Genomic DNA, 12,323 nt, shown 5'->3' on the forward strand with positions numbered 1-12,323 from the left:
ATGTAAATCTTTCTAGTGGTTGAAAGTCGTACCTTACCACTAATTGAACTCATCTAAACCACTAGGAAAATCCACCAGCCACTAAAACCAATATTTGTCCGCTAAATGGGGGAGCTAAACCACCAGATGTAGTGGAAATTCCACTGAGTTGGCAACACTGACCAGAGTAGGTACAGTGCTGTCAGCACACAGAAAAAAAAATCTCCAGCTTTCTTCATATTTTAACCTAAAAAAATCTCCAAAATTCACTAACTAATTAATTTTATCAAGGGTTAAGTATTAAATAAAATTACAAGTTATTTGTTAAGGAACATAATTTTAATCATAACAATAATAATTATTAATCTTAGTTACAAGTTAAAAAGCAACATAAGTATTTAAAAAACAATTTTACTTAAGTAAATCAAAACGTTAGGTTAGAAATCCACATTAAATACTTCGTTTGGTATTTCTTCGTCATCTTGACACGGTGACGGATCCACTGATGTAGACGGTTGAGATGGATCAATTTTTGAGTATTTCAAATTTCTGCCAACAGCAGAGATCACATCGCTCGGGAGCTCATAGCTATAACAGGTTTTCTTCATTATTTTTAGTTGGTTTCTTATGAAGAGAATACTATTTAAAGTATTTACAGCCATTTTGTTTCTTAGTTTATTTTTAACAATATTCATAGCACTAAATGCTCTTTCCACTTCAGCATTTGAATGAGGAAGGGACATTGCAGATAAAGCGAGATCAGATAACTCTTGAAAGGTATTAATTCCTGCAGCGTTTCTGTAATTTCGAACTTCAATCCAAAAGTCAATAACGTCATGTGTCCATTGCACAAAATTTACTCCATGCCACTGTTGCAGCAATTTGTCTATTGTCTCGTCATCAAATCCGAGTTCTTTGGCTAGATCTGCTATTCGGTTGTCTTTGCCCTGACGAAGAGTATTAATCTAAAACCATGAAAATTGGTTCAGCAGATCTCGAGTTATAAGTGTTGGAACTTGGAACATACACGACTTTCTTTTATATAGTTAATATAGATTTATATAGAAGCTTTATTGCACACAAACAGAAAATACAAATTTTACTTAATAGGACATATTTAGTCAAAAGGCGGCTTTATTGCTACAAGCAATTTCTTCCAAGCAACCCATTCGATCAGTGACATAGTTAAAAGTACTAGGGATGATTATGTACACAATAAAATAGAACAAAAAAAAGGACATCACATAATATATTAAGTAAAAACATAATTATAAAAAAGAAAACAATTCTAAAAATCGAAATAAAAAAAACTAACCAAAAACAAACAGAGAAAAGAAAAAATTATAAAAAAATTATACACACACACACTTAAAAAAACAAACACACTTAAAAATTATACACACAGCAAAAAAGAAGTTGATAAACAATAAAAATATAGCAAATAAAAAGAAAATAAAAATTAACAAGCAAAATTTTTAACAGGTTATATATGTATATACATATATGTACATATATGTATGATATAGACACATCACTACATAGTATAAAACAAAGTCGCTTTCTCTGTCTCTATGTCCCTTTGTACGCTTAAATCTTTGAAACTACGCAACGGATTTTGATGCGGTTTTTTTTAATAGATAGAGTGATTCAAGAGGAAGGTTTATATGCATAATAACATCCATTAAATAGTGGAGAAGTACTGTTATTTTTGAGGTTTCTAATGTGATGTCGTAAATAATTACATTTTTTCCGCTTACATTGCAAACGCAGGCTGAACCCTACGAGTTTTATCAAAATAATGTACTAAGTATTGTACACATTGAAAAGGTCTACAGAAAAGTCCGCGATGGTATATGTCTATCTCTTATGGATAACCCACAATAACTTTTTTTTGTCATTTACTTTTTACGACAAATAATGGTTAATTTTCGAAGCGATTTTAACCAATACACCATTAATCCTTAACGAATTAAATACCTTGAATACATTGTTCATTTAATATAGATCTATATGGCCCTTTACACCGTATGATTTAAGTGAATATTTTCGAAGATATTACAGATTTAAAAATTGCGGGACGTAGCGTTTGCGGCGGTACCGGCCGGCCGCCATTGCACCGGGCGAAGCTGGGGCAGGTCGCTAGTTTATAGTGCCTCTCTATTCGTTTTATAAACAATGTGTCTATATCATACATAAATAATTTCCTGTCATTTGGAATTTTTTTTCATTTAGTCATTTTCAAAAACTGAACTTTCAGTTCAGTTTTTTTGCTAATAATTTCCCATAAAGGTCGCAGTCATCGTCTTCTTTTGGTGGTGGTGGTGGAATCTGCCTTTTCCTTAAAATATTAGCCAATTGCCCAAAGGCATTGGACATTTGCCGTTCCGGTGTGTTGAATGACACAGCGGAACGACGACGGAGCACGGACGGTTTTGGTGTGGCTCTCCCCACTTCACCAACTTCTTCATTATCAACTTCACCAACTTCTTCTGGCAATGTTCTCTGAAATAAATATATTATTTACTTCATTTTGATTGTTTTCAGATGCCAACAACGGCTGATGCTTGGATGAATATAGAAAGAGGGTATAGAAGAAAATTTCCACACTATCTTGGTTCCATAGACGGCAACTCTGAAATCGCGAAAAAAAAACAGCTGTTCCATACATGTTGGTTGAGTAGGTTTAACTGTGTATGATAGTTTAAATTTAATTAAGAATTAATAAACCATAATGAAAAAATGTTGTTTTACTAACTTCCTTTGAATGAACGTTATTTGAGCAGGTCCTAAAAATGGTCTAAAAATGACTCCTTCAGATCATAAGCAAACCAGACCGGTCATCAGATCCTGAAAAAATAAAATTAAAATAAAATTTTGTTCGCAAGGAACATAGCAGGGGTGTTTAGACAAATATTTATTGATTATTTAACCCTTATTCAAACGCGAGCCTGTGGAGGAGTTAACAAAAAAGGAAGATATATGTTCCTGGGTAATTTTGGGTCGTAGATTTCAAAAGTACACACAAAAGAGGGGTTAGTGGTGGGGGTAGTTAATGGTTAGGGGGAAGTATATATTCTCTCTTGTAAAAAGGTTGGAAAGGTGGGAACTATAGCTCCCAGTGTCCAATAAGACACCAATATTTAAAAAAAACTAGCTAGTTGCCCTGAATCCACTTGTGAATTAAATTTTAAAGTAAAAAATTATATATCTAAGTAGATCATATTTTTTAATAAAGCAGCTGAAAGTACTCATCAATGCAAGTTTCTTTTACTAAGGGAAGAATTCGGGAATTGAAAAATGAATGACTTCAACATAAACATGGCATTTTTCTAAATCAAAATAAAAGCGATAGGTAAATACTAATGTATTGAGTTAAGATGTCTAATTATCTGATCAGTCTATATACATCTATACTAATCTATACTCTATACTAATATTATAAAGAGGAAAAGTTTGTAATTATGTAAGTATGTATGTATGTATGTATGGTTTTCACGCATAAACTACTGGACCGATTTCAAAAATTCTTTCACCATTAGAAAGCTGCATCTTCACTGAGCAACATAGGCTATATTGCATTTTCAAAAAAATTAGAGATCCTTACCAAAAATGCAATAATGTAACCCAAGGTGTAAAAAATTCCTTAATAAAAATGCTGTCATCGCGTGCGCTGCGGAATCTATTGAAGATAGAACAAAAAAATGTTCTACGGTATTATAGAATGGATCAATATCTACAAGAAAGTCCGCGATACCATATGTCCATCTTCAGTAGTTATGTTACTACAACAACTTTTTTACGTTTTCAAAGAAAATGGAAGTGCCGACAGTAATTAAACCATGTTATCCATACACATATATCAATCCTTATCCCATTAAATGATGCTTTATTATAGACTGTTTCAATACCAGCAAAATACTTTTTAAATGAAAAAAATTGGATATTCTATTCAAAAGATATAACGAATCTACAGAAAATAGTAGGTATAATGTTCAATACAATGAGCAGGCCGTAGCACAGGCCGTAGTGCGGGACGGAGTAAAGGTGATTTTCATGTGATTAAAAATTAAACCTATAGTCCGACCTATAGATAGTAGACTTTTCACTGTCACGATATCGCTATCTATGCGGGTGAAACCGCAGGGCATTGCTAGTATATAATAAATCTGTAGAAGGGTCAATTCTGTACATTGAAAATATTGAAAAAATAAATAGCAGGGGGTGTTACTGGATCGTTACCAAACCCAAATATGTGATTAAAAAAATTTTTGTCTGTCTGTCTGTCTGTCTGTCTGTATGTGAAGACATCATGTGAAAACTAACGGTTCGATTTCGATGAAACTTGGTATAATAATTATACCTTATTATCCTGGGCGTAAAATAGGATACTTTTTATCGTGGAAAAATACGTAGAAAAAAAATTAATCTTAATTTTTCAGTTTTATCCATAGACGTTGTTCTGTAGAACCGCGAACACACGTTGCGTATTATTATAGGCCTAGCTGTATTTGGGTCCAATAGATATTTATAAGATGTCATTGTCAGAGTAACTCAAAATGGAGAAATAAACCATCCACGCGAAGACCGACATCCGCGCGGACGGAGTCGCGGGCGGAAGCTAGTAACGAATAATAATAAATAAGTTGCTTATACCAATTAAAAATAAAATAAGCATGTTTTATAGAAAAAAACTTTTTCTCTAAAATCAAAAACGGCCGAGATATTCGCCCTCAGAGTTTCAAGGGAGCTAGGACTTGGAAAATTTTCAATGGATGTTGGTATCATTAACACCTATTTATTATTGTTTTATCGTAATAAATACGCTGAAATAAGCATGTTTTGTTGGGGCAACTTTTCTCTAAACTTGATAATTACCAAGATACATGACGGATTGTTGTAAAATGTTATTTTTTTCAATGATGGAATATTATGTATTCAATATTAAGCTGCGAAAGTCCGAATCTAGCTAAAAAACGTTACGCTAAAATAAGCATTGCATTATCATAAGACTTGCCACAGAACCGAAGCTGTCAACCCCGATTCCAATTTCCACGTGGTCTTGTCTGCCCTACCCCAAGCCTCCAAGGGCCAAGAGTGTATGTAAAAAGCCGGAGGCGCGGAGGGAGAGCAGCCCTCGCCCGCCGTGACCGTGCTTTGTCACGCAAGGGCGGAAGGGCTACACTTCCCGTAGCGCCGGAGCTAAGGCAGTGTCTGACACAATATAAAAAAGACATGAGGAGATAGGGAAAGTCACTAGGTTAGGTTAGGTTTTATCATCAATCTTTGAGGGCGAATATCTCGGCCATTTTTGATTTTAGAGATAAGGGTTAAACTTACCTGCACCGGACCGAATAGAATCATTTTTTTCCTTCAGAATCTGCGGAACGTTGCCATTAGTATTTCTTCTTTGGTCTTTTTACGATTTACGTGTCAACGAAAAAGTGTAGCAAATAAATAATACCTTATCTGTGACGTCCGCCTCCCGCAAGCTCGCGCGCACCAAAGAGAATACAATATTATGGCCTCGGAGCAATTAACAAGCCTGGAGAAGTAACAATTAATTGAACGTTTCTTATATAGTGGCTCTCTTTTATTCAATACCCTAATTAATGCGATAGAAAGAGACAACACACTGTATGTGTGTTTTTATCCCTTTCACACCCACTTGCCAAGTTAGGTGGATAAAAAACATACAGGCGTCATTCAAGGTCATATTTTCTTGTTACAAGTAAATGTTCATACTGAAATGTCCAGGTACTCGGGCGCGCTCTTATTTATTTTATTTATTTATTTAACATAATATTAATTCTTGTGATCTAATTTACATTGATGCAATCATAAACTCATTCAAGTTTTTCTGTGCACCATAAGCCCACAAACCGCTACATATGTTTTAATACTTATTGTTAGTTCTCAATCCTAATAAAAACTTTCTAAGTACCCTCTACTTAGAAAATTTTTAGTGACGAGCGACATCGGTAATCTTGCTGGCCGTGTAAACATACAGTATGATCCTTCCGTGAATCTATAATTTTGTATTATTTGTATTTATATTTAGATAAAATTAGTAATAAGTTCTTATTATTTTATGAATGAACAGTTTAATTATATTTTAGAGTTATTAGAAGGTTTTTTTTATGATAGTTTATTTATATTCACTAAAAAGTATTGCTTTAGTTTGAATTTTAGATTTTTGTGAGTAATTGAATCTCTTAAAGATATACGGCACTGCAAATTGCAATGGCTGATCACCGTATGATCGTATTGTCGTGCATTGGACAATAATTAACACAGGTACAGGGTGACGTTAAAGCCATTCGAAAAATAGATAACAATGTGATAACAATAAACTTAATAATTTGCTTAAAATCATGTTAGCTGGGATGATTTTACGAATACAGAGTGTCCATATATAAATTATATGATAACTTAAAAACTACCATCCAAAATTGTTATAATCAATCACAATTTGAACAAATAATTTCCACATCAAGTAAAAGAAACAAAGATCCTTAGATAACTACCACCATAAAAACTATGTGTAAAAATAAGGATTTATCTTTTATTGACTGGAAAAATGACCCGACTAATAAAATACTTCGACTAAAATACAATAAATTACGTAACAAAACGCGCAAATTCATAGAAAAATCAAGAAATAATTACTATCTTAATCAAATTAATCAAAACTACAACAACAGTCATGCTTTATGGCAAATTCTGAATTCATTAACAGGTCGCTGCAAAAATTCTATTGACAATTGTATCTTAAAAACATTTAATAAAAATAACATAGACATTAAAACAATAATTGCTAACAATTTTGCACAAGAATTTTATTATAGTATTAAACAAATTATTCCTAAATGCAATAAGCGTCTATTATGTGAAAATGATTATTATTATCCACAAAATAAATCAATGCTACTTAAAAAAGCTAACAGAGAAAAAGTATGTAATATAATAAAAAAACTTAATATCAACAAAGCTCCTGGACTCGACAACATTTGATGTATTGATGTCGTGGCCATATCGTAGATTTGCTCATTTCATGATATGATCGATCATTTCACGAAATGGTCGCATTTCATGAAATGGCCAACATAGTTTGATCATTTTACGATAGGATCAAATAATTTTGATCATTTCATGAAAAAACCGCGCGTTTAGTTGGCCATATCGTGACACGATTTCTTATCATTGATCTGCTCAAGCCACATCATGATGTGGCCAAACTAAATTGGCCATTTCACGAAATGCGACCATTTCGTGAAATGGCCAATCATATCATGAAATGAGCAAATTTACGATATGGCCACGACATTGACATAAAAAATATATGCACTAAAATCGTAGACATTATCGTTAAATTTATTAATGCATCTATGCTATTTAGCATAGATGCATAGGATATTTATCCTATAGAGTTGAAAACTGGGATAATCCGACCTATTCACAAAAAGGGATCGCGAAGTGAGTATGAAAATTATCGCCCGATTACCATTCTTCCGGTATTAGACAAAATCGTGGAAAAATTTATAGCCGAACAAATGCAGAATTTCTAGTGTATGCCGTAAATAAAATTTTATCTGTCTCTCAATTTGGATTTCAACCAAGTAAGTAAACTTCACAACTTTTGTCAAAATTTACAGATGAAGTAAACTCATGTCTCGATAACAAAAAACATGTAACTACTTCTGTTATTTATCGATTATAGTAGGGCATTCGATACACTCAGGCATGACACTCTTATACACAAACTAGATAACTCTGGTATCTGTGGACCTCTTCTGGGATGGTTTAAAGATTATCTTGCTAATAGAAAATTTCGTGTTAAAGTAGGCGATGAAATGAGCAATGAAATGACCGTCACCGAGGGTACAGCACAGGGCTCTGTGTTAGGACCTTTATTGTACTTGGCGTATGTTAATGATATGCAACATGTCATCAACAACTGTTCTATCTATCAATATGCTGATGACACATGTCTCATAGCCTCAGACAAAAATATTAATATTGCAGCTCAACAGTTACAGGAAGATTTTACGCGTATCTTAATGTGGTCGCACCATAGAAATCTAAATAGCAAGACACATAGAAGGGCTATAATGTCATAATTCGTATGGGCGTATTCAGAAAGAAAGCTTGAAACTTATAAGCGCTTATCAGCGCTTGTCATGTTCATATATTTTCCTGCGCGGGTTACCAGCGCTGACAAGCAAGACAAAGGAAAATATATATGAACATGACAAGCGCCGACAAGCGCTTATAAGTTTCAAGCTTTCTTTCTGAATACACCCTATGAAAACCGCTGTCACCAAAATCAACACATTCAAACCGAAAGCTAAACAGTACACACAAGTAAACTATGCCTTTTATTGGACAGCTTGATTTTAGTGAAAACTAACTTATCTATTAAATTAAGCTTTTGAATATGTATCCTAACGCACGAATTTACGGTTTATTTTAGAATAACATCCCTAAGTATATGAGACTTTTTGCTCCAATACGAACAAACGTGATAATAAGAATGGTCGACTGTGTCATTCATTGTTATTTCGATTACTATGGTGACACTCGTAATACTTGTAAATATTCTATAATTTTAAGGAAAAACGGCATTATTTCTAAAAAAAAATATTTTCCGATGAAATATTATTCCTTTATAAGTATAACTACAACTTGTGGAAGAATTTCCGCAATGGGAATTGCTGAAACACACCATGTATACACTCATACGTCTCCAGAGCAACTGAACAGTGACGAATGCACTGGTGATGTGCAAATCACCTGAGTGGCGACAAGGTCACGCACGCTTACGACTTCTAGTGTCTTGTTATTTAGATTTCTATGGGTCGCACGATGCGGGTCTTGTCATAAATGTTAAGAAAACAAAAATAGTACATGTACACTCGAGCCATTTGAAAAACTTTAATAATTTTAAAATCACTGCACATGTGACTGCACATAATCACGTATGTCTTCACAAAGCTACATATTATAACTCGGACTGCTCGTGTGAATGTGTGGACCAAGTACCTTACTATACTTACTTAGGACTAATTGTTGATAATAGGTTTAATTGGAACCATCATATAGATTATCTGTGTGATAAACTTAGGGCCATACTCTCAAAATTATATATCATCAGAAATAAAGTACCATACAAAATTCTTCTTTGTGTATACAGATCATTGGCAGAATCGATAATACAGTACGGTATCACAAGTTATGGACGCACATTTAATACTTACATAGATAGGATCGCAAATTTACAACTAAGAATAATCAAAAAACTTGTACCTATTAATATTAAAAGCAAGTTTAAAGATAAACCTCTCGAACTATTTAGCTATTGTAATGTACTGCCAATAAAACAAATGTTTCAAAAGTTTTTCTCATAGAACAATTTCATAACATAAACTTTCAAAATCCCATTTCGCATCAGTTTGCTACCAGACAAATAACTAACAATAAATTAATGATTTCTAAAGTAACTACATAATTTTTATGGGAAGCGTAGGTACGTCAAATCTCTTATTACTATACTTAATTCTATGCCACGAAAAGTCACGAAGGTCGTTAATATTAAAAACTACAAAAGAATATACAAAAGATATTTTCATGAATTAATAAAAACAATATAATAAACATAAAAAACATCATTGCAATGAACACCCTGTATTTGTATGTCATGAATAGATAAGGAACTGGTTTAGTAGGCACATCCAATTTGTCTTCCTTGCGAATAACAAACGGTGTTTATGCGACTGTGACTGTGAGCGTTGCTACAAAGTACAAACCTTCTACAAACCTCGTAAGGTTTCGCATCGCAAAATTGTGTTTTAAGAGGGGGCATAAAGCAAAATAACCAATCTTCTATTAGATGATAATTGATACGTGTAATATTCAAGACCAAATCTAAAAAATAAAATATGTATCAAACTAGATGATAAAACATAAAATATTAAAATTTACTCGATAAAAAAAATCACCAAGTTAGCTCTAATTTTCACACTTTTACGTTTTCTACTTGACATGGTAACTAATACTTATTATGATTTTTTTTTCATAAACAATTATATTAAAACATTTGCAAGATATTTGTCAGTGCATTTTGTGTAATTACATGGTAATTACTTTTAGTTTTGGTTTTATCTGCGATAAACCACTTTTGGCCATTCTTTTGGCGCTCTTTTTTTCTCGAGATAAACGTTTGGTTTTGTCACGATAAATATAATTATATTTATACGATAATATAATTTATAAATATTATAAGTTATAAGTTATGCATGACTTGAATATAATGCCAACAAAAACATAAATGTAAAAATTGGAGCCGAGTTCAATCATTGACTTAAGTAATTTGCCAAAAAAAGAAATGAGATCTAAATGTGGGCCAAGTTCTGTAGACAGTCCAGAAATTTATTTACAAAGATGTAACAACGTTTATTCTAAAATATGATTCTTTTTAATTTAAATTATATATAATATATTGAACCTCATGAATGACCTATTGAACCTCATAATTTGACTTGGCTAGTTTTTAGAACCTCACAAAATATAAACAGTATGTAAAACTAGCCTCATCAAATTATGGGGTTCAATAGGTCATTAGTTGTTTGCTTTACGCTTATACTTTTTATATAGGTACGATTTTTTTTTCTTGCGCTTTCTCTGTATGGTTTGTTTAGTATTAGTATTATCTATGTTATGAATGTCAGCGCACATTGCCCTGTCATTACCTGCAATTTTTTAGACTCGTTTTCTACAATTTTGTGGATCGGCAAATATGGCGGACGTCGAGCTCGAGGTTGTGGCAGCAATCACTTTCGGTTTGAGTTATTTTTATTATAAGTTCAAACAAAATGAACTCAAAAAAAGAAGACGAAGGCGATGGTGGAAAATTCACAAAAATCGTACAAGGTAAGTCGTACAAATAGGGTATATTTTCAGTGTTCGTATTATATCGTAATTCTAATTCACTAATTTTTTTTAGCGGCACTGAACGTATACCAAGCGTATGGAAACATCGCGAACTGTTCCAAACAACCTTTCCTGTGAAGAAAAACCGACACCGGCGCCGAACAGTGGCAAACACCAACACAAACAGACAAACATATACAAACAGCTCTCCACATGGTCGTGTTTGGTGTTTGCTGTTTGCCATTGTTTACAAAGCGTATGGATTAGCCTCAAGATTTATTATACAATTAAAAACGTTTGTTGCAGGTCGAGCCTACCACCGCCGCCGCCGCCGGACAGCGCGTCGCCGCCGCCCGTGAACGACACGTCGCCGCCTCACCGCACCGCAGTCGATGCGCACCTGGATGACGGATCACGGCATGACGACAGTATCCATCAATGATCGTATTAAATGTTGAGAATACGCATTTTTATTTATTTTCTATTGTTTCACGTATGCTTTATCGACTCAGAACAGAAATATAATTGCGAATTCACGTAAATACATGGTTCGGGGTTCTCCGCGCCAACTTTATACAATCATTTCTTATTATTTTCTCGCTTGAAATAATTACTAACACATTTTTGAGCATTATTTTTATGTGGATTCTCACTGCAATACTGCACACCACTTATAAACTTTGAAATTCGTTTCTATAAAACATATGAAATAAATATTTTTTTAATTTTCTTCGCAATGCGTACAAATAATTACGTATTTACCAAAGAGTGACGTCACGCCTACGCCATGACACCTGCGATGCCTGCGAGCTGTTTTGGCACAGTTAATAAATAATTTTTGGAAAATGGCTTTTATCTTCATTAAAGGAGAATGGGCATTTTACTATGGAAGTTGGGCCTGAACCCTTGAGTTGGACCAATACACATGAGATATTGTTTTTATAATAGATCATAACACATACGTACATAACGGGAAAAATATATATAAAAAAATAATCAACCGGGTTTTTGTACAGTCACATCAAGTTTTATTTCTTTGTGTATAATATTTTTTGCAATAAATAACTGTTATAAGACAATGACAATATCTTGATGTTACTCCAATTCACTTTCACTTACAAATACGTACTAATCTTAAGCCTTCTAATAACCGAAATACACTAATATTATGTTTTGTAACAGGTACCTAAATACCGTGTTTATTATAATTCAACGTAGTTAGACGTTTTTTGTGGTTAAACTCAGTCACTTCAGTGACATTTAGATTTATATTTACTTCACTCGAATTAAAAACACCGTTATTGTGCGCAAAATAAGAGCCAAATAAATAAAACTTTTTGCCTTGACTGTACAAGAACCCGGTTGATTTATTTTTTTATTTTATTTTTTTCGTAAGTTATGTGTAATGATATATCACA

At 33.3% G+C, this 12,323-nt stretch overlaps 2 protein-coding genes and 2 long non-coding RNA genes across 5 annotated transcripts in view; 2 read left to right on the plus strand and 2 right to left on the minus strand.

Annotated features, from left to right (window-relative positions):
• LOC149487278 (uncharacterized) overlaps positions 1–12,323 on the minus strand; it is a 102,880-nt gene that overhangs the window by 52,776 nt on the left and 37,781 nt on the right. The gene's annotated exons all lie outside the window — the stretch shown is intronic.
• Sym (symplekin scaffold protein) overlaps positions 1–12,323 on the plus strand; it is a 127,024-nt gene that overhangs the window by 34,433 nt on the left and 80,268 nt on the right. The window lies entirely within an intron of this gene.
• Positions 2,483–5,609, minus strand: LOC149487285 (uncharacterized). The gene is made up of 3 exons (XR_016315899.1): positions 5,441–5,609; positions 2,735–2,826; positions 2,483–2,611 (listed from the first exon to the last, which is right to left on the minus strand). It is a non-coding gene; the product is annotated as an uncharacterized LOC149487285 (long non-coding RNA).
• Positions 10,730–12,312, plus strand: LOC149487286 (uncharacterized). Its single transcript, XR_016315894.1, has 2 exons — positions 10,730–10,905; positions 11,212–12,312. It is a non-coding gene; the product is annotated as an uncharacterized LOC149487286 (long non-coding RNA).

Source organism: Colias philodice, chromosome 7, assembly GCF_061535455.1.
Source record: "Colias philodice isolate Cphi_HAF_F1 chromosome 7, ilColPhil1 Martin Lab GWU primary, whole genome shotgun sequence".
Taxonomy (NCBI): Eukaryota; Metazoa; Arthropoda; class Insecta; order Lepidoptera; family Pieridae; genus Colias; species Colias philodice.